This window comes from Lasioglossum baleicum, chromosome 8 (assembly GCF_051020765.1).
Source record: "Lasioglossum baleicum chromosome 8, iyLasBale1, whole genome shotgun sequence".
NCBI classification, from domain to species: domain Eukaryota; kingdom Metazoa; phylum Arthropoda; class Insecta; order Hymenoptera; family Halictidae; genus Lasioglossum; species Lasioglossum baleicum.
The window spans coordinates 16,682,477-16,706,228 of record NC_134936.1 but is presented as its reverse complement, the minus strand read 5'-3'; the positions used below and the strand labels follow the sequence as shown (position 1 = coordinate 16,706,228).

Below are 23,752 nucleotides of genomic sequence, written 5' to 3'. Positions count from 1 at the left end.
TACGCCGATTGGCTGCCGACGAATCCATACTCGGTATTCATTCGTTGCCTCATTCGTCGACCGATCTCCCTCTCTCTCTCACTCTCTCACACCACGGACTCAACCCCCCGATGCAACTCACCCCTGCGCCGCGGGAATCTTTTCAATGCACTTCACCGCCAGCTTTCACCTTCCTCCGGATATTTCTAAGCAAATATTTTTTTAATAAGCGGCGACGAAATTTGGGCGGTGAGTTTTGCGGTTCAGCTTTAGGGAGATCAGATGAATTCAAAATTGAGGAGCTAGTTAGGAATACTAGAAAATTTAACTAGTGGGGAGTTTGAGGATTTAGAAAACCGTCCTGTGGAAGTTTGCGGGGGTTGACGAGGTGGTCAGTGTTCTCGATTAACCGGATCGGAGCATGGGCAACACGGTTCGGGTACAAATGGCATTTCGGAGTGAGATTTGCGCGAACGGAGAGAGGATCGATGAGAAGTGTCGAAGAAGGAAGAGGCCGGTGGTCGTTCGCCTGTACTTTTGCCGTCGCCGTGTCGCCTCGGTCCCAATTGAATGAGAGGAAATAAAAGGGAGAGAAAGGTGGCCTGCGCGGAGGAAAGACGAGCGAACGGTGTAGGACGGAGGGACAGGGACGGAGCATTCCTTGGGGTGTTGCAGCCTATGATCGAGCAACGAGCTGGGCGGGTTTTCAGATTGCTGTTGGCTCCGCCCCCGGCACCGCCCCATTGGTGGTTGCTGGCTCTGCGCTACCTTCGGCCGGTGCGCCTCCCTTCACCCTTCTGTCTGCAGCTGAGACCTTCGTCGGGTTTCGCCAGCAGCCACCGCACACACGTCAGCAAACGGCGCCTCCAATGGCCAACGGATCGTTCGCGATCTCCGTCGATCATCTGCACAAACGGATCAACGGGACGCCGAGAGTCGCGGGAGGATTTTTGTTGAGACGTTTCGCCGTTGAACGTTCGCATCTCTGTGCTACGAAGTGTTGTTTTCCATTGAATCACGGATAAATCGACGTTGTCCAACTCCCGCGAGAAAAGTGATCGACACACTGGATCCCGGAACTCGATGCTGGACACTTGTTAGACTCCGGATATCGATGACTAGTGCATTTCTTTGAACTCTGAAGTTCGATTACGGAAGATCGAAGATCGTTTTCGGAAGGGTTTCTTGGATTACCGGTTCAAGGCAAGGAAGAATCGTGAACCTGTCGATGATAACGATGGCGTACCACTGGCAATCGAGGAGGAACTGATCGTAACGATTCGATGATGTCGAGCGACGATTGGAGGGACCCGCGGGAACCGGATGCCGACGTATCCTGATGTCCGTCGCCTTGTCGTCATGACATCGAAAGCTCCTTGAACCCGTGACACTATTGCTACCGAGGCAGAATCGTTTTCTCAACGAACTGTACACTCCTAGGATTATGATGTGCGCCGTCGTCGAATTCGCACCTGTTTCGTAAGTACCCCGTTTCTACATATTTCCTAGATACCGTCGAGGTTCGAGTAGCTAGGCTCTTCGCGGTGTTTGAACGCGAGTTAATCGAGAGTCGATGGGTTCTAATTAGACAGGATATTCGCCGGGTTTCTGGATATGCTATTAAGTACAGGGAGGGATTACGCCACGAATGACTTGGCGCAATTAGTCAGATTTTATGAGTGGATGAAACGGAGGAATCGCTTCTCCGCGGGCTGCCAACTAAATGGATTAAAACGCCCGTCGCGTTCGAATGCCCTCGCAAGCCTCGCAAACCGTGACATAAGTAGCTCGCCCTCGAAAATCCTTTTGGGAAGAAATGCGGCGCTGAGTCTCATGGAAGAACTGCTCTTCGGGCTCCTAACAAGCGTACGAAACAATAACAAGAATGTGTAGGAAACGTTTTAAGAATTGTAGACTGCTTTTGATTTATGTTATTCAATTTGTTCGAATTATTCAGAGAAGAAATAAATGTCTTCGCAGCTCCCGTCTCTTGCAAACGACGTACTACATTTTTATTTCGAATGAAAGTCCGCAGTTCGATAATAACCAGAAGATTATTTACAAGAACCATCTAATTTCTTGTCCGACGGGTAAAGACCATCCGCAGCGAGATTCGCGGAACAAAAACACTGGGATTATAGCAAAAGCGGGTGCAATTGAGAGAATGCATGAGCCGAGCGAGCGACGGCCGTCGATCAAAGACGATTAGGCGAGTGCCATCGAGGCTGGTGGCTGGGAAACATGTATCGCAGGGCTGCGCCATGTGTGAAAGTAGTTTCCCGTTGTTTCGGAAGGTTTGTTTGTGTCCCGGGGGTCGTAGAAGTGCCATTGGAAATTAGCGAACAATTAGCTCGGCCGGTTTCTGTTTTCTAAACACGGGCCTGCCTATCGACGGCCCATTATTTCGAAGCATTCGTGCAACGCGCCTATCAAACCGCCTATGAACGAACGCGGTGCCTAAGTGGCCCCGGGTTTCGAGTGTGTCCGAAGTATCCGGAGCAGTATTTTCGTCGTGCACAGAGTATACGTATAGTTCTCTCTTCTCCCTCCCTCTCTGTTTCTCTTGAGATCGCGCCGACGAGGAACACGTTGCACACGGAGAGAGTACTGTAGAAGGGGTTCTTCTAGTGTTTCGTTGCGCTTAAAAGGAGGGGGTTCCAACGGAGAGGGTTTCTCCGCTGCAAGGCAGCTTTGGTGTTGCAGCCTCTTCAAACCTCGTGCAAACACTCGGGGACAGGGCGTTCGCCTGGTACGACGATTAATATCCCAATAAGGCCTCGTTCACAAGGCCTCGCACAACCAAGCTGCTTCGTTCTTTATTCATTGTATCGCGGCTCCTCCCGCGGGATAAACTGCCCGATACCCGGACCTCCCGACACTTCTCTTCTTCCAGAACCTTCGGCTTCTCGCGCGGACACACACTGGCTTTCACGCCGTACACCGCCGTTTCTCATTTAACCCGTGCGAAGGACGCCAGCCCGAATTTTGGGAGGAGAGGAACTGTTTGAAGGAACGCAATTTGGAAATTTGGAGATTTTCTTTTAGTAGGCTTTTAAAACGAAGTGGGGAAAACGTAGTAAATTGTAGGGATGAATATTTTTGATTTTGCAAGGCAGATAGAAAAGAGGAACAATAAGTTAGCGCATTCAGCATCGTCGCGATATTGTTCTAGGGGAAATTCTAGAGGAATTTTGGAAAAAGGGGAAGAAGAACAGGAACCTCGAGCTGTTCCAAAAGGAAAACAAAGTGGGAGTAACATAGTAAATTGTAGCGGATGAATATTTCTGAATTTTGCGAGGCACACCAAGAGAATCGAATCGTCGCGAAATCATTCCAGGGGAAATTCAATTTTTGTGGACCAGCGAGAACCGAAGGTTCGCCGGATATCAATCCATTGTGCCTTAATTGGCCAGCAGAAAAGGACGAGCAAAGAGTAATTGTTCCAGATCGTTTCCCCTCGGCGAGTAGAGGATGCCGAGGCAAAATAAGAAACGTCCACTTTATATCGTTACCGAAACAAGGAATGTCCATCTAGTTTATTAATGCTTCGATACTTTTCTTCTCGCTGACGGTACACAGAGGGTTGCTGTCGTTATGCAAACTTAGCAGGAAGAGTGCTACCATTCCTTGCTTTGTTCCAGCGGAGGGTGGACGTTCCCTGTTTTCAACTGAGCACATCAAACCTTTTACTTGTCCAGCTTCTATGGACATTTCTACTTTGCGAACCTTTGGATGGAGAAATGGACATTCCTCGTTCTTTCTCCGAACCTTTGTTCGCTTTAACCATTTGATCGTTACATCGATTACAGAGGTAACATTTATTCATCGATGCCAATCGATCGAATTCGACGGGAAATAAACTCGACATCTGTAAAATCCGTACACCTATCGGCCGATAAAATCCCCATCCGATTTACCTCGGAAATGAACATCCTTCATACAATCGCTGTCTCATCACTTTAATTGCTCATACTCGGCCCCGGTAGAAAGACTCATTCTCTACGAGGAAAATTACCATCTGACAGGGCTGGGTGAAAATGAGCATCGCTCATACGGCTACTGTTTTATTACTTCCTTCGAATTACTCATACGGCTCGTCGAGAGACTGGTTCGCGCGTCTGTCAATAAAATCGCAATGTTTACCGGCCGCGAGAACGGTCGTTGACGGTGCTGGTTCCGAAATGAAGTTCTCTATAAACCAATTAAGGTATCGCGCGGGGATCTGGTCGATGAAACGGGCATCATTCGAGGTACATTTTCCATAGGATCGGCGAAATCTAGCGGGAATACGGTGCGAACGGTGGTGTGTGCATGGTGGGAGGGACAATGTCGGGCACCACGTCAAATTTGTAGCTGATCGTTGGTAGCGCAGCTGACGAGCGAGTTTTACAGCGGGCCACGCGATTAGCATAGCTATCACGCGCGCCCGCCGCGTGTCATTTATTTCGCCAAAGGGCCGATGCTGATACGCGACGTTAATTGCCGATCCGGGCCCGCGAATGCATCGGAGCAGCGCGCGATTCGACCAGGCACCGCTTTATTAGCCGAAAACCCGCGGGTTTATGCGAGCCCATCGGCTTTTAAGTGTTCCAGCTAAACACCCGTTTTATTGCCAGATAAACGGGACAGCTTGGCCAGCGGAATGCTACTCTCTTCCTCTCTAACGACTCCGCCCTGACGGACACCGTTAATTAACAACCGACAAGAGATCGCCGCTCGGAGGAAGTCGTAAGCTATCGGCGGACTCCGTCAAATCGACTCCGAATACATTAGATCAATTATTGAAGCGGTCGTGGCTACACTCGTTCCAATGCTTCAGCAACAATTTGGGTAGATGGATTCAAAAGAAGTGCGAAACGGGAAGGTCTGATATTATTTTCCTAATCGACTGTTTTACAATGTAAAACCGTTTCCCTCTTTCCGTTCCTTTCGCTCGCGTTCTCGTTGCAGCCCGAAAACTCGCGTCGAGAGGCTATCCAACCGGGTCCATGTTTTTCTTGCGTAAATATTTGAAATAAGACAGTCGACCGAGTAAGACGGGATATCGAGGGAGCGGGAGTCCTTCTCTCTCTTCTTTCGTTCAGCTTCCTTTTTTTCCCGAACATTTTATTTTCCCCCGCTCTGTGGATGCGAAGGCATTATTACGCTACTTGATTTCGCATCGCGCCAGCTGTCTCCGATTATTCGCCATAGAAATTTTCGGGGGATCGCCGTTCAAAAGGGGACCCCGTGGTCCTCCGCTAATATTTGAGGAGGCCCCGCGCTACGGGGCCCTATACCGGACGTTAAGCCTCTGTTGTGCGTCGACGTTCTTTGCTTTTTCACTTGAGATTACAAATTTATCAGGCCGCGGCTAATTTTGGGACACGATACTCTTCTGTGTGACACTCGTGGAGGCTCTTCGGAGATTTTCGATTTAAATCATTCGATATTTTTCATTGCTGTTCTTGAATTATAGTGGTATAATGAATAAGGCGATGCTCGTGCTGTAAAATTCAGTACTATGAGGAGACGAGTGATTTCCTGCGCGAATCGGCTAGTGAATCAAGTGCTAAATGAGCAAACTTTATCGCCGAGTGCTAAAAACCATCGCGCTGCCCATAAAACGTCCTCCTTCTCTTTCGCCGGATTCGAAACTCGAACGACATCACGCGATCCGTAATGGAGAACTTAAGTATTCCAAGTATCCGATATTCGCCTTCTTCTCAGACACTCGACTGTTCCAAGTCGCCCAACAGGACCTCGTTCGACCCTTTCCCTAAACTTTCTCCAGAACTGACAGTGGGTTTCACCCTGAGAATCACGGGATACGAGATCTACGATAGCGCTACCAACCCCTGAACCTCTTCGTTGCCGGTTCTGGTAATCGATAATCACTGCGCGGAAACGAACTCTATTATCCAGGCACTCTGGGGAATTATTGAAACGCTCTGATCTGGTATTAGAACTTTTTAAAAAATTCTATGAACCACGAATGCGGTTTTTCAATCAGTCACTTCAGGATCTTCGAACTATCATAACTTCGTGAAAAAAAATCGTACAAGAATAAATCTGATCTCATTTTGGAGCTTGAAGCCTCTATTTTCGGAAATGGTACGAAATCCGCCGTCTCTAAAATTTATTAATTCACATTAGAAACTTTTCTTCTTGCACGAATCGTTCATAAATTTGAAGATTGAACCCTCCTCTGTACAACCAGAAAACTTGATGTACAAATTGTTTCACTGAGGAATATAAATCGACACAGAAGTGATTCTCTACGAACTACGGGCTAAATAAAATATGTATACATAAATGAAGTGCAAGAAGGAAAGGCTCGCGGAACGACGTAACAGCCAGCTGCCAGCGATCACAGCGACCCGACCCGGATCCAGAGGTGAAGGTCTCCCGTGGGTCGAAGAATTCCGCGGTCACGAGCTAGATGGAGGACTCTCGAATATTTCACGGGTCCTTCAAGGCTCGTAGGTTCGCACACGCACACACATACATACCTGACATTATAGCACCCCTTCCTGTTGGTTTCCTTTCTCGGCAGGTCCGTCTCGCGCCAAGGATCACCGATAGTCGGCTAGATAGCGTTTCGCAGCGTTACAGCGTTCGCACCGTAGCGGGTGGATGTCGGTTACACCGGTTCACCCTCGTCTTCAGGCTCTTCCTTTCGGTGGTGAGCCGTGTGTGAACACGTGCGACGGTATCTGTTCGGCGGAATGGTCGCTCACTAACACGAGAACTTTCTGGTTAGAGAGAGAAAGAAAGAGAGAGGGGGAGGGTTCATAGTTAGTCACTCTGTGGACGAAACGCTCGCTAGCATGCTTTAGCCAATGCGAGTACAGGGTGCACAGACACTGAGAACGTTATCTACCCTTTGGGGACGTACGTGTGACTTCGTGTGCCCAGGATGGGGCTGAAGGTGGTTGGTATCTTGTTGGAGGGCGAGAAATACGAGCCACGAAGCTTCAGGGTTGCGTGCGCGATCGAGCCCGGAGAAGGGAGAGAAAGAGACAGGCACAGAGACAGAGAAAGGTAGAAAGAGAGAGGTGTAGAGAGTGTAAGGGACAGCGAAAGAGAAATTGAGGGAGAGAGGGAAGGAGAGGTTGCTGTTCGCACCCCTTTCGCTGTGCTCTTTAAAAAATTAGCTCCTCGATCCCAGCGCGGTTTTTATCTTGTCGCCGGTCGGTGGCGTGACCGCCTACCACCGATGGTAATTTACAAGCGATGAGACAATCGCGGAATCTATAATCCCTGGAAATTTATTCGCGCAACGATCCTACAGCCTGGTCACGGAAAACCGTGGCCGCCTAAAATCTCGGAGACTCTTTTCTCTTCGGCAAACGAGTCCACGGTTCGCTATAAATCACACGGTGCACCCCAGGATTTATACTTTGTTAAGCAGCTCGTAAATATCTGGACTCGGAACCGCGGACTGCAAGTGAGTTGTGGTGTTCCGCCGGAAAATGAGAGTATAGTTATAAATTATGGGGGATGTGTGTGTGGTTAACCGAGTGGTGAATCGGTTTTTGGTTGTTGGAGATCAGCCGCGCAATTTTATAATTAGCCTGCGGATTTTTATGCATTCATGGCTTCTAAAAATTTAATACGGATCTATGAAGGCTACTACCACTGAAAGTAAGATTCCACTTGTTCCCAATTTCTTGAAATTTGTGCCGGGAAATATTAAACATTGCATAAACGTCCGCAGTCTATTTATAATAATAATAATAGGATTGCAGTCGGTGCAAGACGGCACTGAGATACAGGTGCACCTGTGTCCCTTCGTACAAGGTGTGCAGCTCGTAATCGTCGCTAGAAATTGAATAACAATATGCAAATAGATTGTATAACTCATCCGACCGGTCCCCAATTAGTTTATCTCACGATCCCGAGGCCAACATGATTCTGGATCGAGAGATTGATGTAACATCGTTCGGGCATGCGGGTTATCAGGCGACGCGAGACCAGATATAATCGACATTTCGATTAATCAAGTCGCGGTCGAACGTGTAATCGTCGATATACTATAATCTGTATCGGTCGCGACCCTGTCCGATTATCCAAGTACGAGATAATCGGATGATTACTGTCCGATTCCCGGGTTTAATTCATGCGCGTGTAAATACGTCAAAGGGAACGGGAACGAGCGTACACGTACACATACATACGCGTAAAATACGTTTAGGCGATTGGCGTTACGAAACAGGCGAGCATCGTGGCCGCAATAAATCAAGATAAAGTTATGATAAACAAATTAGTCGGCGCTGCCGCCCCTCACCGGTGTTATTGTCTATCGTATATCTACCTACAAATTACCAGCCGTCCCGAACACCTCGGGGTAACTGCTACTCGGCTGCGCGCGCGTGTGTTGATCACACGCACAGGGGGTTGAAGGAAATTCGAGGGGTAACTCGAAATTAATGCACCACTTCCTCTCTCGGTGCAACCTCGAATTGCAGTGTGCCCGGCGTGCCTCTTATTTATTCGATCCACAGACTATTCGATTTTACTCTCCTCCAATTGTTCTTCACACGTATCTGCAAAGTTGTTTCTCCTAAATTCTACAAATCGCAGATGTAGGGATTAACATCAATGTGCAAATCGTTACGAAGTCCTGTTCTTGTACAATATTGCCGACTAGACAATTATTACTTCCTTTCGCAAAATTCTAAGCGAACCAGACATCCTCTAAAACCTCCCGACTACCGCCTCTTCGTTCGCGCCCATAGATCCCAGATCAAGCATACAAATGATGCTAAGTTTCCCCGGTTGCATTCTAATTCTCTCGGAACGAGCTTCGTTAACTACAGCCGGCGTTCGTTTCGATTCCCCTGATGAATAGCGCGCAGCAGTTTCGGAAATATCGAGAACATCGTTTCCGAAAACCGCAGTAGCTGGTGAAAAATGGGCGATCCCTCGCGTATTCGTCCGGAGCCGTTGAAAAATTCATCGGCAGGATTTAATCGTATAGGGAGAGCCGGTTCTGTTCGCGAAAAAAAAAGATTGTGCGGACACGCATTCCGCCCACGCATTGTTTCCACCGACCTATGGAAAATTGATCGGTTGCTCGACCCGTGCAGCAGCCCGTCGTCGTCGTCGTCGTTGTCTGCAGTTCGCTAAATCCGACGTTCTTCGTGGCGCCAATTTTTACGATACACTCTGGAAGAACGTTTTAATTGGCCAGAGGCGTCTCGTGCTGTCAGCCATTACCGGGAATGGTCCCGCGAGCGAACGAAAGGTGCGACATATCCATTCTTTTACACGAGATTCAGAGATATCGATACGCCCTGGCCCCGGTACCGTATCACCGAGGAAACGACGGGCATTAATTCGACCGGACAGTTTTCGCCAGTTTATAGTAAAAATATACGATTGGCGGGCAGGTGAGACGGAGCTTGATGATCCACGTGTCGTTTACCCTGCTGATCGTAAAACAACGGTTCGGGTTTCGCAGCTTTACGCGAGTCGTCGGTTCTAAAATCGCTACACCATGAACAACATGTCAAAAATAGTTTAGCTGCGAAATCAATCGGCGGCAGCCATCTTTGCAATTTTTTCCGACCTCTCAGTCTTTTATACGAGTGCTGGGCGGTCTAATTTTTATTTTGTTCAATTTTCCTTGCATCTACAGTGGGCGTACAAAGTATATTCGGACACCTTTTAAAAACTAGCTGGTAAAATGTTATTCGTTTTCGACGAATAATGTACGAAGTATTCGTACACCCACTGTATCTAAAAATCTAAACATGGGTTGAAACAAAAAGGGGAACGCAAAGGTCGGAAAAAACCTGGAACACTTATTAAAAATTATGAACTAAACGTCGCAGCGCAGACAGAATATTCATAGCTACACCTAACCTCACGGCCTCAATAATTTACTTTCCCCAGACCACACAGATATGCATCGACAAGTTCGCATTGCTGCAAAGCAGGTACCATAATTAGCGACTGCATTAAAGCTACAAATGTAGACACGTATCAGATTGTCTACGCAACTTCGTTCGCTACATAAATAAATAAATGCTACACAATTTCGTAGCGTTGGAGTAAACCATGATCGAGAGGAAAACATAAATTTGTCGTAGCTCGGCCATTTATGGCATTTGCGAAGCGTTCGAGGATCTTGATGACCGCGATGAACATTCGCTAGGGTGTGCGGTAATTAATGACAAAAAATCCGCTCTTTTATCGCTTGGCAGGTTCGCGTCGCGGTTTGGAAGCCAGCTGAAGGGGCTGACAAAAACGATGCGCAACGGGTTTAAAGTAGTGGATACTCATAGCGGTGACCCGTTGGCCGGAACGGCGCGACGGCACAATGTTGCGAGAGCATCTACATAAACGTGTTTCTTGTGCAAGCGTTCCCCGGTGGATGAGCCGTGAATTTCCCCGTCCGAACGCGGTATCGAGTTGTTAATCTGCCTGTAAAATTAAATACAGGACAAGCTCCTCCGCCCTCAGTCGCAGAAACGGCGGTTAATAAGAAAATAAAGCTGCTCGAAGCGCCCTTAGGCTACCTGGACTGCCTGTCTTCAGAAATAAACTTAACGCACACAGCGCAGGGAATAATTTCTGGTGATTATTTCCATCGCTGCTAAAGCGCACGGGGCCGGATTATCGCCGAATGCAGAGCAGCTAATTACGAATTTTCATGTTGCAACGAAACGAGTAAAAAGATCACTCCGAGATGCATCGTCCTGCAGACAAGTAAATATGTAGAACGTATATATCTGTGGAAACGGTGCAGATCGCAGATATAAAATCAACAGGATGAAAAGTATTCGTTCCGCGCGTTAAATGTCTTCATTTTTGATCGGAAACGTTCCCGGCGCCGACGTGCACGCGTAATTGTAATATTAATTGATCGGGAGCAATTTGTAACCGGGCGGTATTGGCGCCATTTCCATGCAAATATGTTCTTGTAAAACACGCGCGCGAATCGACGGGAATTAATTGAAACTGGGTACACTTCCGTCAGCATTATAATTAGCGCGATTCGCGCGGATAATTTCCGTCAGCTCGCAAGAATTAATGTTTTCGGTGTATTAATTCGCGATGATCAAAGTTATAGGAAGACCGCACGAATTTTCACCTGGCTGTTGTCTCTTACAATTGACTTTGGACAATTTTTATTTTTCAATATTAGCTTCCTCCCGCCACGCGTTGCTGTGGCTCGGTATTTCTTAAAAGCATGTTTTTACCTGTCACAGATGTAAAATTGCTAAACATTAAATAAGGAAAAAACGCGAACTAAGAGACAAAGGAAAAACTTAATAATTTTAAAATACTAACCAAATATTTTTCAATTCAAACGCTGATCAATCTACTCAGCTGAATTCCAATGCAATGAGAAACTTACAGAACAAATCTATTTACATATATTTCGCGATATAATTTGAAGCGGAATACCACTGAGAAAATTCTCGTCGCGAGGCATTGGTGATAATGCGAATCAACACGATTATTATCGATTATTGTACATCAATGTTTTCGCAAACGCGCCACATTCGCATAACTTGAATTTAGCGTTGTAGCCGGTGGAAAAAGTCGTCAAAACTCTTGAACGAATGGACTTTTTCGCATGCTGATTTCTGGTAAACCTTCTCGAAGAAACGCTGCGTCTAATGGCTGAAACAAACGGACATTCACATGTTCATTTATGTAGATAAAAGTCCCGTGATGCACAACCAAAGTGAAGAAGTGCGTGTGCGGAGGTAAAATTCGAATCTCGGAAGCAGCGTTTAAGGCACGGAAGGTCCCGGAGGAGCCGAGAAAATAATAAATTCCAATTTATAGGTGTTAACGCGATGGAGGGCACCGGAGGAGTGTCCAGTCACGCTATGGAAATTATGACGTATTACACGATTGCCTTTTCAGCGTCGCACGCGGCTTGCCCGTGCCGTGACTAATAAGCAGATGTAATGCAATTTAACACGCATCGTATTAACGCTTGTTTGAACATTAACGCCGCCCAGTAGCAATTATGCACACCTTCAACCCGTCTCCTCCATTTTCCACGTAGCCTAAGTGACTGCGGATAAGCGGATATCTCGAAATGAATGTAAATGCGAGAGGATATTTGCGTCATCGAATGCAGAGCGTGTTTCGAAATCGGTCGAGATGGTTCGAGATGGTCTTCGTAATTCCCAGCGAGTCGCGACTCGCGGGTCTTATAATCGCGTCGAACGTGTGCCGTTAATTAGGCGATCGGCCGGATAATCTCGCATACTTTAATTAGCCGGTCTTCGTTTCGAATGAACTCGAACACGAAAGCTCTCCTGCACTTCGTTCTCGCCGCTGCGTACGAGTCGGCACCGTGTCACCAATTTGCTATTTTAATTTTTATGCGGCTCCATTAGCCGATGACCTCGTTCACGCCGCGCGTATCTCGCCTGGCCGATGTGTATCGTGAATTAAGAGGATTATGCGCTCCGTGTTTGCCTCGAATAACAAAATGTTCGAATGTAAATTACACCTTGTAATGCGACGAAACGATGAGGGGCAACACGGCCTAGACGGATCTACCGAATCAATAAAAATTCTTCGCCTTCGGGAGGGAAGGGGGAAGAATATGAACGTGCTATTATGTACAATGAATTGGTGTACACCGTTCGCGGCAGTTCTATCGCGAAAGAGAAGCAGCTTGGCCTCGATCGAGCTAGTATGCAGCAGAAGTTTACGGTCGCCGGAAGTTCATGCTTATTCACTGAGCACCGAAAGGGCGACCGGGTATAATTTACGTATAAATTAAGCGGAATGAATCAACGGCAGACGATTAATCGCAATGGCTCGGCCGGTGATAATAACAATGGTCGGGCTTGTTTACGAGCGGTTAACGAATATATTACCGTTTCCATTATTCCGCCACGTGGACGCGTCTATCGTGCCAGCCACTCGATCGCGATACCTGGCTTCGACTGGCACAGAACCATCGCCTTTCGCCTCTCGATTAGCCTGGCCCCAACAACCCTGCTCGACGTATCCGCCCGCTCAACTCAAAAACAATCTAGACTTCGTCAATTCTCATTTTGCACAAAGACACATTATTTTCAAATATAAAACTTCGTGTCAACAGTAAAGATACACGAGATTCTCGCCCATTGAAAGGGTTAATCAACAACGAGCAATTGTGGAAGCTTCTATAAACTCGGAGGAGGAATCGAAACGTGTGAAACAATCTGAAAGACGATTCGAACACGTTGTTCCACCGATTCTCACGATCGCGCACGGGACGAGGGAGGAAAAAGCAACCGGGGGGTGGAGGTCGGATCGCAGGAGGTAAACAGCCCGTGAAATTACCTTTTAAATATTAGATTATGATTAAATGTGTACCTACGGTGCCTCGGAGGCACTAAATGTTCAGCTTGGCCCCCCGGTTTCTCCGCCGACCCCGGTTCGCCCGGCTCATAAAGCTGACGATGGGGGTGGTTTATGGTGGATGAAGTCTCGAACCACCCCTCTCCAGGCTATATCGCGATATCAATCAGCTCTCGGCATCAGATAAGATTCTCGCTGCTCAGGAACCGAGTGCTTTTCAAAACGCGGATGAGGTTTCTCCGTATCCGAGCAGGCCATCAGCGGACCCCGCGTTGGATCCTGATGCGCTTTACGAAGCGCACGGCTGATCATTTTTTCACTCGAAGCAGACTGCGCCAGGCGATTCAGACGCGGAGACGCCATTGTCTCGGCCCATCAATATTTCAATACTGAACCCGCCAGTCAAAGGCAACTTTGTGTTCTTCGCGATTATCTGCATTTCTCCGATTTCTTGGGGTCTTTAATTTTTTACGAGCACAGTTTGCAACAAAACAAATCTGAAAAACTAACCTATCAATCAGTATGAAATTTTGTATGGCGTCGTTTAAGCAGTATACTACAGCAATGCCAACTGTCCTCAGCACCGCCATTCGTCTCCAAACACGAGGTAACGATTTATTGATCTACCGTGTCGTATAACGAATTTGTTCGTGATGTAGATCGGATATCTCGCGTAACATGTAAACCCCAGGTTTACAGTCTCACTGAAAACCAGCAGAAACGAATAACGTATCGATACTTCACTACCCGGTGTCCAAACACGGTATAATTCAACCGAGAAAAAGAAGTGTCCATCGATGCCGTTAATTCGCAGATCGTCGTACATCGTAACACGTGTACGTAATCAATAAAACGGCTGTAGCTCATGTGGAGGCGACCGAGTTTAAACGACGTATCGGAAAGCGGTATGGCCTGGTGAAGTCCGATGGCCATCAGGTGGTTGATAACGCGACAATGTCGGCCGTTGTCCGTGGCTAATTGGCATCGTTAATTCGCCGTGGATCATAAACGCTGGCGGTAGCACCTTTGGCAATAAATATCCGGGACTACTCCCCCGTTCGAATTTAAAGAGCCGTGTCTGACGCACACGTGGACGGTGGTCGGGCCGTAAACGAGCGAGCATGATGGGCAGGTGTTTATATCCGGCTGGTGCGTTGGTGCGTGCGTGTGCGTAATCCATATGCATGAGCCTCGGCGAAGGAGGAGGAAGAAGAAGAATAGAACGAGGAGGAGGAAGAGGAAGAGAAACGAGAGTAAAAAAGCAAACCGGACGAAAAATAGAAGGGAATAAAAAGAGACCGAAAGATCCTGCTCAGCGTGCGTTCCACACGCCCACGCTCTTGCCCGAGAAACTTTCCGTCCCCATAAGCATATGCATTGCTCACTTAGCAAGATTGATATAACCCGATATACATATCTGGTGGTCGGCGATAAACGCAGAAAACGGACGAGACCCGGTGCCGGGGCCCACAGGGAACGAACAGCTCGCGATTATGCGTGTGTGTGTGCGGGTGAGACGCGTGTGCTCGAGCGTGCGTGTGCATCCGCAATTACGCGCAAGACGGCGTCCGCGAAGGATAATTAATGCAAACGAGGGGCCCCGTGGCGGGCGGGGGAGAAATTTCGGTTCGAAAGCGGCGGCGGCGGCTGCCTGGCTCTGCTCGAGCCTCGGTGAAGGTGAGAAGTAGGAATGCCCCGACGCACCACCGGGAAAAAGAAATATATTTACGGGCCAGCGCACGGGCTCATAATGCTCGCCCCTCGAGATAAGCGAATTATTCGCGGACAAGTTGCTACGGGCGTGTAACCGGCCGATATCGATCTGCCGATGGTCGTAACAGAAAAATATCCGACGTCGAGCTGCTCTCGTGATTCTCTATCTCGGAAACGGAGGGCGACCCGGTTCCATCTGTTAAACGAGCCCTACCGGGACCTTTGTCTCCCACGTTCCTCCTGAAAACGCTGACTTACGACACCAGCTGCCCTCGACGACTTCGATCGCTGTCATCTCCGAATTTCCTTCCCCGATATGCTAATTCCGGCTTGGTAATTCGCTAGCTTCTTTTCAACTCCTTCATCGATGCTTTACATACTTTTATATATTATTTATTTTGAAGAGAGCAGTAGGGTTCGCATGCCTCTGGAACCAGTTCAGCATTGTACGTTCACAAGTAGTGTAGTGTTTGGAAAAAGGACAATAGTTTTATTCAATCGAGTACAAACTTCGGGCGTAAGAGCCGCAAGAGTCCTCTCCTCTAATTCGCGATTGCTCAATTTATTTGGCCGAGGTTCGCCGATATTGCCGATAATTATACGGTCATTGAAATGAATAAATGCCCACACAAGGCTCGGACGATCTCCCGCGTGATTTGCCGTCGAATGTTCCGGACAGCGAAGCGTTCTGGAGCGTTCCTGCAGTACGGAACTCTTTCCCTCTGTCATTGTTTCTGAAATGAACGACCGAATCTTTACGAGGGATCTCGCGATCCTTTGTTTCAGTGTTGCTTTTGATTCTTGAAAACCACTGATAGTCGCCGTACAAGGAGAAGAAAGCGAGCTACCTGGCGAACGCCCCCTTGTTAGCGGGAATTTATTAGCTTGCGCAACTTCCTCTCCGCTGTACATAATACTTTTAATATCGTTGCTGTTGGTTCGTGAAGACTTCTTAGATAAATTGACAGGATTGAAATGAACCGAGGTCTTGCAGGGTCTCCGCGACATATGTCACTTGATTTTCGATTGGCGAAGGGGCAGTCGCAAATATTTACCGGATAGATCGTATCAGCTTTTGGAAAATGGGTTCCCGCGGTGTGACAAAACAAACATTGCGGCCGGGGCGAATTTTCTCGAAGATTAAGCCACGACTGCTGGCAGAGCCTTCTTACACTGTCTCCTTGGTATTGGCCAACAAGTAGCTTTCACTTGGCGAAGCCCCCCCATGTCATGTCCCCGTTTAACGGCAACGAGAACTCGGAAGTCTCCGGGGAGAGTTTGCCGACTAAAACCAACCCCTGCCGACGATTTGAGGGGTTGCGCCACAATACAAGCAATAACACGTACCGCCTCTCTTGCCACCCTGTATTTCTCCCCCCCCCCGATCCTCTCTCCACACCCCTATTCCTCGTCTCACCCCCTGGTCGACCCGTTGCACGCACCCTCTCTTACCTTAATCGACGAAGGATGATTTGGTCTTAAATAAACTTCTCACCTCCATCGACGGCGACCGCCATCCCCCTCCTGCCACCACGTCGTTTATCACATAAATCGTCGAGTGGTCACTTTGATTACGGCCTCACACCCCTCCTCGCGTTTTCTTTATTTGCTTCTTCTCCAACTTCTCAACCAACCCCGCGACGAATTTTTCAATTGAATTCGATTCCGGAGGAAAGAGCATTGCTCGAGGACCTGCTTTATTATCACCAACGATCATTATGTCGATGGCAGGGGGCATCCGAGTTTAGGGGATGAAAAGAGGATGCCACGTTTTATTAGGAAGCTTCCTTCCGTTATTCGGGGGTGGCACATTTTGTTGGAAGGAAACTGGTTTTCTTTGTTTGTAGAGAGCTGTTCGGGAAGATTCATATTTTCGAATCGTTTTATAAATGTATCGGTTATAACAAGATAATCGACTAGAGAGTGGTGGATCCATTACTATTTGTGTTGCACAAATTATCCGGCTGTTTATAATCGTAGAACCCCTCGTTTAGGGTTCAAGAGGCTTGTATTTAATTTTGCAACCCCTGTCTTTGTTACCCCTATAGCAGAGAACGTATCAATTAAGTACGCGCCTTCGGAAAGCAGTGGATTTAATTCGGAAGTAATATTACGATTTCGAGTACGATTATCTGTGATAAATATTGAAAAACCTTGATCTCACAGTTTGTACAATTGGAGAAGCATAATTGAGCCCGTTCGTAGACGCGTTGATGGGTTTCATAAGGTAACAAGATCGATCTCGAGCCGTACGGTGCTCGCCTCTAAGAACGGCCGAGGCGGAACAAAAAGATCGATCGTAAGACGAGCGTATGCGGTGCGAGGCGAGACGGTATTATTCATCATCGAGCGGAAACGCTTGGAAAGGTAGAGCCGACATCCGGCCACGTGTCCCTCAGCAAGATGGACCAATAAGATCCGCGATACGACGGAACGGGACCAATCTAGAGACTGATCGAGGAGAAGGTCCAGTAAGAGCGTTGGCACGCGCCCGGGACCGGTGAATTATTCAAATGGAATTCACGAAACGAGCCAGCTGCAGGGCCGGGGGCCCGGATCAAAAATTGGGGGAGTGGGCCGTATGAACGACACTTTTTCTTGTCGCACGCCTCTGTTCATTTGATTCCCTTCCGTTGCTGCCCGACCCATTATTCGACTGAATTTCTCTGGCCAGACACCGGGGAGTCAAACGATCTACCCTTTTGCTGGTCGATTGTTTTATCCGGCAATTAATTTCCACGCAACCGTTGCTACCTCGGAGAAATTATTAAATAACTGGGAATATTAATTACTAGACTGCGGATCTTGATGCAGTTATGCGAAAATTGGTTGGGTGAAATATAAAACGGTAAAAGATTTTAAAAATTCAAGAATATTGTTGCTTTTAATATAAAAAAAATCGTTAGGGGATGAAATTATTTTTTATGTTATTCCTGCTGCCCACAATTGATGCAGAACATTTTTATTTTGCATAAAGATCCGCAGTCTATTAATTACTGTGTGTGTACAAAGTATTCGTGCACCTTTTAGAAACGAATAACTTCCTCAAAATTTTCGTAACAACCTTGATCGATTTCGATGAAACTTTTTACGAAGGCAAATTCTAAATCTTTACAGACAAAGACAAAAAGTTTAATTTACTATTTACTAAGAATACTTTGTGTACGGTCATTGTACGTGGGATTTCTCGGAGGTGATTCCTCGGCGTTATTAGAGCGACTGCCTCGTTGTAAGCTCGCCAAGGCCCCCAACAGCGAGGCTAGAACAAGGCACACGGTCTGAAGGTTGCGATCATTGATCCTAGTCGTCCCCTCCTCAAGGGTTAAGTGTCTACCGATTCCGACGGGTTAAAGTGTTGGAAAGAACTAGTCGGACGGCTGCCATCTGCCACCCCCAACCCCCGGAGGGTTCCTATAGGAGCTCAGAATTCTCGCGAGTGGCTTGGACGGCTCAATGCCTTTAACCGTCTCTTGGCCACCCTCTAGAAACCACCCCCTCTCGCTCTCTATCTTCGTCTCGTCTTTATTCTACCGCGAACCATTGCGCGCGGAGGCTTTTCATACAAGATTATATAGGATATTACGCATTAAATGTCGCAATTCGCTTTCTACCTCTCCGAGCCTCTCAGGTTCGTTCTCTTCTTACTTCGTTCAAACACCGAACCAGAGGTCGCGGAGAACAGCCGCCCCTCATGGAAAAACGGTTTACTTAGAAAAATTGGAAAAGACACACAGAGCATCGAACGGTCCGCTCGTATTTACTCGCGGAACGATCTTTGGCTTTTCGGCTACTGGGGAAATGAAAAGTGCCTTGCACGCGTCACTGCCGAAGCTGAAAGCAATCTGTCGGGGGTCTTTGAAACAAAGACCTGCTACGCGGTTTCCGTACAGCATTGTGGGAGCTTGGGTGGCTGTGTCAAGTGCTTATTACTTGGAAATTTAGACTGTTGTTCGGCCATTCCGTTTGATTAATCTCCGGGCTAGCGATTATTCAAGCTTAGGAAACAGACTGTGGATCTTGTTCAGCGTACTTAATGATTTCAGCAAGGTGGGAACACGAAGACAGACATCCTTAACTTATTATAATCCTGTTTGATTAATCTCCGGGCTAGCGATTATTCACGGTTAGGAAACAGACTGCAGATCTTGTTCAGCGTACTTAATAATTTCAGCAAGATGGGACCACGAAGACAGGGATTTTTAAATTATTTTCAAATGATAAAATAAAGGTTCTGGAAACGAGACTACGCTATCCAGGGGAGCAGCCGCCTCCTCCTCCCACTCTCCGCAAACAATACGCATTACAAAAGAAGTATTTCCCGAGGCACGGTACGCGTCTGCGAGAGCGCCCTTGCGCCGCTTCCGCTCGCGCTATTCAATCGCGATCACGATTCTCCTCTGGAATAATGGACCAAACTCGACACCGAGCCGGGGATACACGCTGCCAAGAGAAAGCGAGATGGATAGGGGTGGCACCGGAAGTCTTGCGTGCCATTTGCCTCGTACGATATACTTATCCGCGTCTTCAAGAATCACCGGCTAGTGAATGAGGGATCTTGAAGCGGCGCGTGCCCGGCCGCCCCCCGGATGACGAAGACTATAGTCTGCCCACAAAATGATCCCGGTGTCGTGTTTTCTCTCGGCGAAAAAAGGAACCGGCCCTTTCGAGACGCTGTCGGATCGCGCGAAAACCTTTCAGAACGACGACTTCTTGCTCGATTGTACGATCAACCCCTGCGATCTCGTTTCGATGTTTTCGTCTGGAACGTACCGCTCCATTTTCTTAGCTCTGCGGAGTTTTCGTCGAAATTGTTGCGATCATTTATTGCCACATTTCGAGACGCGACGTAATGCGAGATCCACGAATATGTTCGATTTTTCCTGCCACTTTCAGGAGTCATAACGTTAACTATTTAAAACATCGTCTTGGCCACTTCTTCGACTCACCCCCAATTTTCTCTACCACAATCCACCACATCTACATCCCTTAAAACGTATCTTTCCGTTCTAGTCTACAGTTTTTAGCCAGTTCTCACATGAACCACAACGTTCTACAGTTCCTAGCTTAAATATAAGTTATTGTTATCGCAACATAATTACCTAGCACGGATTTAAGTAACCAAGCCAGTATTTACCATCTACGTACCACCACATTTTGATCAGTATGTTCATTTTCCCGCTGATATGGAAAGAATACACGACAAGAAATGGAAGAACGACTATTCAAGCGTTGCACACCGTATGGCAGGATGTAAATGCCGCGAGAGATTGCAGATCGTGGGCGAAAATGGTGTCCGGTTCGGAATAGGAAAAGTTGATGGAACGGGGAGCAATAAGCCAATATCGAGACGCGATCGACATCAACGTCGACTGTGCAGGATTGCGGGAAGTTGCAGGAGAGCGATGGGAGTTGGTTCATAATTCTCCTGTTCGGAAGGGGTCGAAGAGAATCGAGGGACGAGTGATTGAGACGCGTCGTAAGACAGGTTGAATCGAAGCTACTCCAATCTCGGTAGGTCTCGGGTAATCGATTCGAGTAGCGAAGGCAGGAAGGAAGGAAGGAAAGCCGAGGTTGTTCGAAGGGGCACCGAAATCCCGTTCCGTTCCTAACCGAGCCGGTGAGCGTGTGTTGTTGGCGGATTTGACGTGCTTATCAATGGATCACAAATGTAATAGGCTGCACGCACCCCAAATCGACCACATAACTGATATCTGATAAGGAACCAATAGCCGTGACGGGATTTGCGTGCGACTATTCATGCCTACATCAGACCACGGTGTGGTTCGTGCCGCCGGAAAATCTATTTCGAGAAACACGGGACCGCCGCGAACTTCCCCCGTAAAACAATATCCAATGGGAATGCGAGAAATGTATCACCGTCTGTGAAGTTTATCGTGCTTCCAGAAACTTCTTTCTCGCCGCGAAATATTCGCGGAAAGCGACGGAAACACGTATAAAACACAACTTAAATTACAATGCCCCAAGGGACTGGTTACCCTTCCACAGAGTATTCATTTCACGTGGCTTGAAAAATTGTTCAGAATTATTTTACGCAGAATATACAGCGACTCCCATTAATATTTGGATGCTCTAAAGAAAATGATAACTTTTTTAAGATACGACTATACGATTTGAACTCTTTAGAGAAGTTACAGCAATTAGTTTACTACATGATGCGAAGAAATATTTTTTGTTAAAATACTGAATAATGAAAATACTAAAAGATGCATTTTACAACTGTTTCGTGTGGGTTTGTGTACATTGAAAATTTAGTGTCCGAATATTAGCGGGAGTCGCTGTATAAAAGTGCTCCGAGACACTGCGGGTTACTCCAGAAATTCGAGGAGAGTGTCGAGACGGTGGGGAGCGCAATAATATTTAGCATCCGGCCCAGAGGGGGTTGAAGAAGCTCTCGCAGCCCTCGAAAGAAATGGTCGAGGAGCGGCCGTGCAGGATCTCGAGGAGGTCGGACGATTATTACCTGAACCGAGCCGATAATAATTCGATTCCGGGCATTGTGCTTCGACGAAAACCCTGATTCCCATCGAGAGCCGTTCGACAAAACGGCCGCGAGACGCAAACAGGCCTCTGTGGGGCGCGCGCGCGGGGCTGAAAGGGCCCGCGAAGTGACAATGCCGGCGAGCATTGTTTTCCTGACTTTTATCCCGCTGATTATTCCGCCGGGGCCATTATGATCGTCGCCGGCGATCGTCATTATGTTCGACGAGGCCCCGGCGATCTCGAGTTACGCGGCCCATTGTCAGCGGGGCGGCGGCAACGACGCCGAAAATGCGAAATGAACGCGCACAGACGGCGAACCGTAGGCGCCCGCTGTGGCATCGGCCACGTGTGCACTTTTCGATTTAATTTGCGGGTTCCGTTTGTGTGGCTCCTTTCGTCGACGAGCCGGCCAGAAAGAGAGAGCTCCGCTGCGAGCGCAATTAACGCCGGGTAATTGATGATGTAATTGATGTTAATCTTTGTCCACCCCGTTTTGCGTCCTCGGACTACCAATGAAATTCTTCGAGGGCCGCTCGAGAATCGATTAATTGCGTTAAGCACCGTCCACCTTTGCAGTTTCGGCGGTTTGTGTCTGGCTCTTTCGACGCGGTACGTCTCACCGAAATTTTTCTTATCTATGTAGGTGCACGGTAGTGCACCAGCCAAGTTCTCGCACTACCTCCTTTTACACGAAACAACTTGGCCGTTTTTTAGAGGCTTATAACTCGGCACTGGAGGCAGATGGAGAGATGTAATTTCGTACACTTGTTAAATGCTATCATGTCTCAATATAGACAAAACATTAATCTTCTAACATTTGTAGGTTCCGAGATATAGGACCTCAAAAATTGCTTTTGTCACTGAATCACTTACTGACTGATCATCAATATCTTTTGGGCACTTCCCATTGACCTACAAGCTTGAAATTAGGTACATAGGTCCACCATAACAAACACTCAAAGTGTTTTGTTTGATCTCACAACTTTTAACGGCCATAGGAACTTGGCTCCTGGTTACAGGATGTTTTCGTTGGGATTTATGTATACAGGTCGCATCAACGTCTAGGTCATTAGCGAGGAGCACAAGAATTCGAACACATGATTACAGATGGCGCAACTCGTTAGTTTAGAAATAAGGCACGTTTGACGAGCACCGGGACGCAGGGTAATGTAACACGTCGGGAATTGCCTCGATCTCGAAACCAGCTTCGGAAAAATGGCAGGCGCGCCGGTTCCCAAGCGAAATATCACACACGGATCTCGTTAAAAGCAAGGGTGTGTGTTCCCAGCGGAAGTCACCGGGGATCGGCTCAAGTTAAAGGCAGAGACGAAAAGGACGAATCGGTGATAACGAGGTGTTCCAGCCGGGGTCTCTCGACAGAGGCGACACAGGCACACGGGGGTGAGGGTTGTAAAACCCCCCGTAGACTGCGCAGCTGTGAACCCCCCGCCAATTCTCCGCTCTCGACTCGGCGATACGTCGAGGCTCTGTACGTGAATTCGAGATGCATCGAGACCCAGCGGGACTCGTTGCCATTTTGGAAAGCTCACAGTATTCATACGGGTTCGCCGCGTCACGCACGTGGCTACCGATTTCCTTTTTCGCTCGGTTTTTTCTTGTTTTTTTTTGTTCGAGCATTGCACGCTTGCTCATACGCAGGGCTCGTTAAGCTCGCTTCGTTTCCGCTCCAAACAATACGACTATCGCTCCAATTCAGTCTCGCAACTTTGTTCCGCAATCTTTCAACTTTTGTGGCCCGTTCGGCGGAAAATCGAGGAACGATCTTTGTTGTCTTTGTTCTTCGGCTTTTTCTATTTTCAGTGTTCTTGGCCTTTTGTGTGGTTTTGTATAAAATCTTACTCTAAATTAGTTCGATGTAATTTTTACGATATTGTCGAAAACGAACTGTTAGATAGTACTCGTTATTTCAACATTGTGTGGAATTCATTTAAATAATTATGGGCACATACAGTAATTCCATCTGAACAGAGCAATTATTTTATTTAATCAGATAAAACGTGACAGGCGCAAAGGGCGAAACAATTCGCAGATTCTATCAAACTGAGAATGCACTGACCTGAGCCGTTCTGGGATATCTGTTAATCTCCATCCATTTCTGTGTAATAAATAAATAGCGAGGAGCAAGAGTTCCGCCACATAAAACCCCATCGGAATGAAACGTAAAACGATGCCGATTAGAAGGCCCGCGAGGGATTTCCTGCGGGGTTTATCAAATCCCCGAATGATTCAATTA

General features: G+C 47.5%; 1 protein-coding gene across 1 annotated transcript in view; it reads left to right on the top strand.

The window, feature by feature from the left end:
• The first annotated feature begins 747 nt into the window (after positions 1 to 747).
• Positions 748 to 23,752, top strand: part of LOC143211657 (uncharacterized) — a 34,735-nt gene continuing 11,730 nt past the window's right edge. The window contains exon 1 of the mRNA XM_076429507.1: positions 748 to 1,458. The gene's annotated coding sequence lies outside the window, so the exon portion shown is untranslated. The remainder of the gene's footprint in view (positions 1,459 to 23,752) is intronic.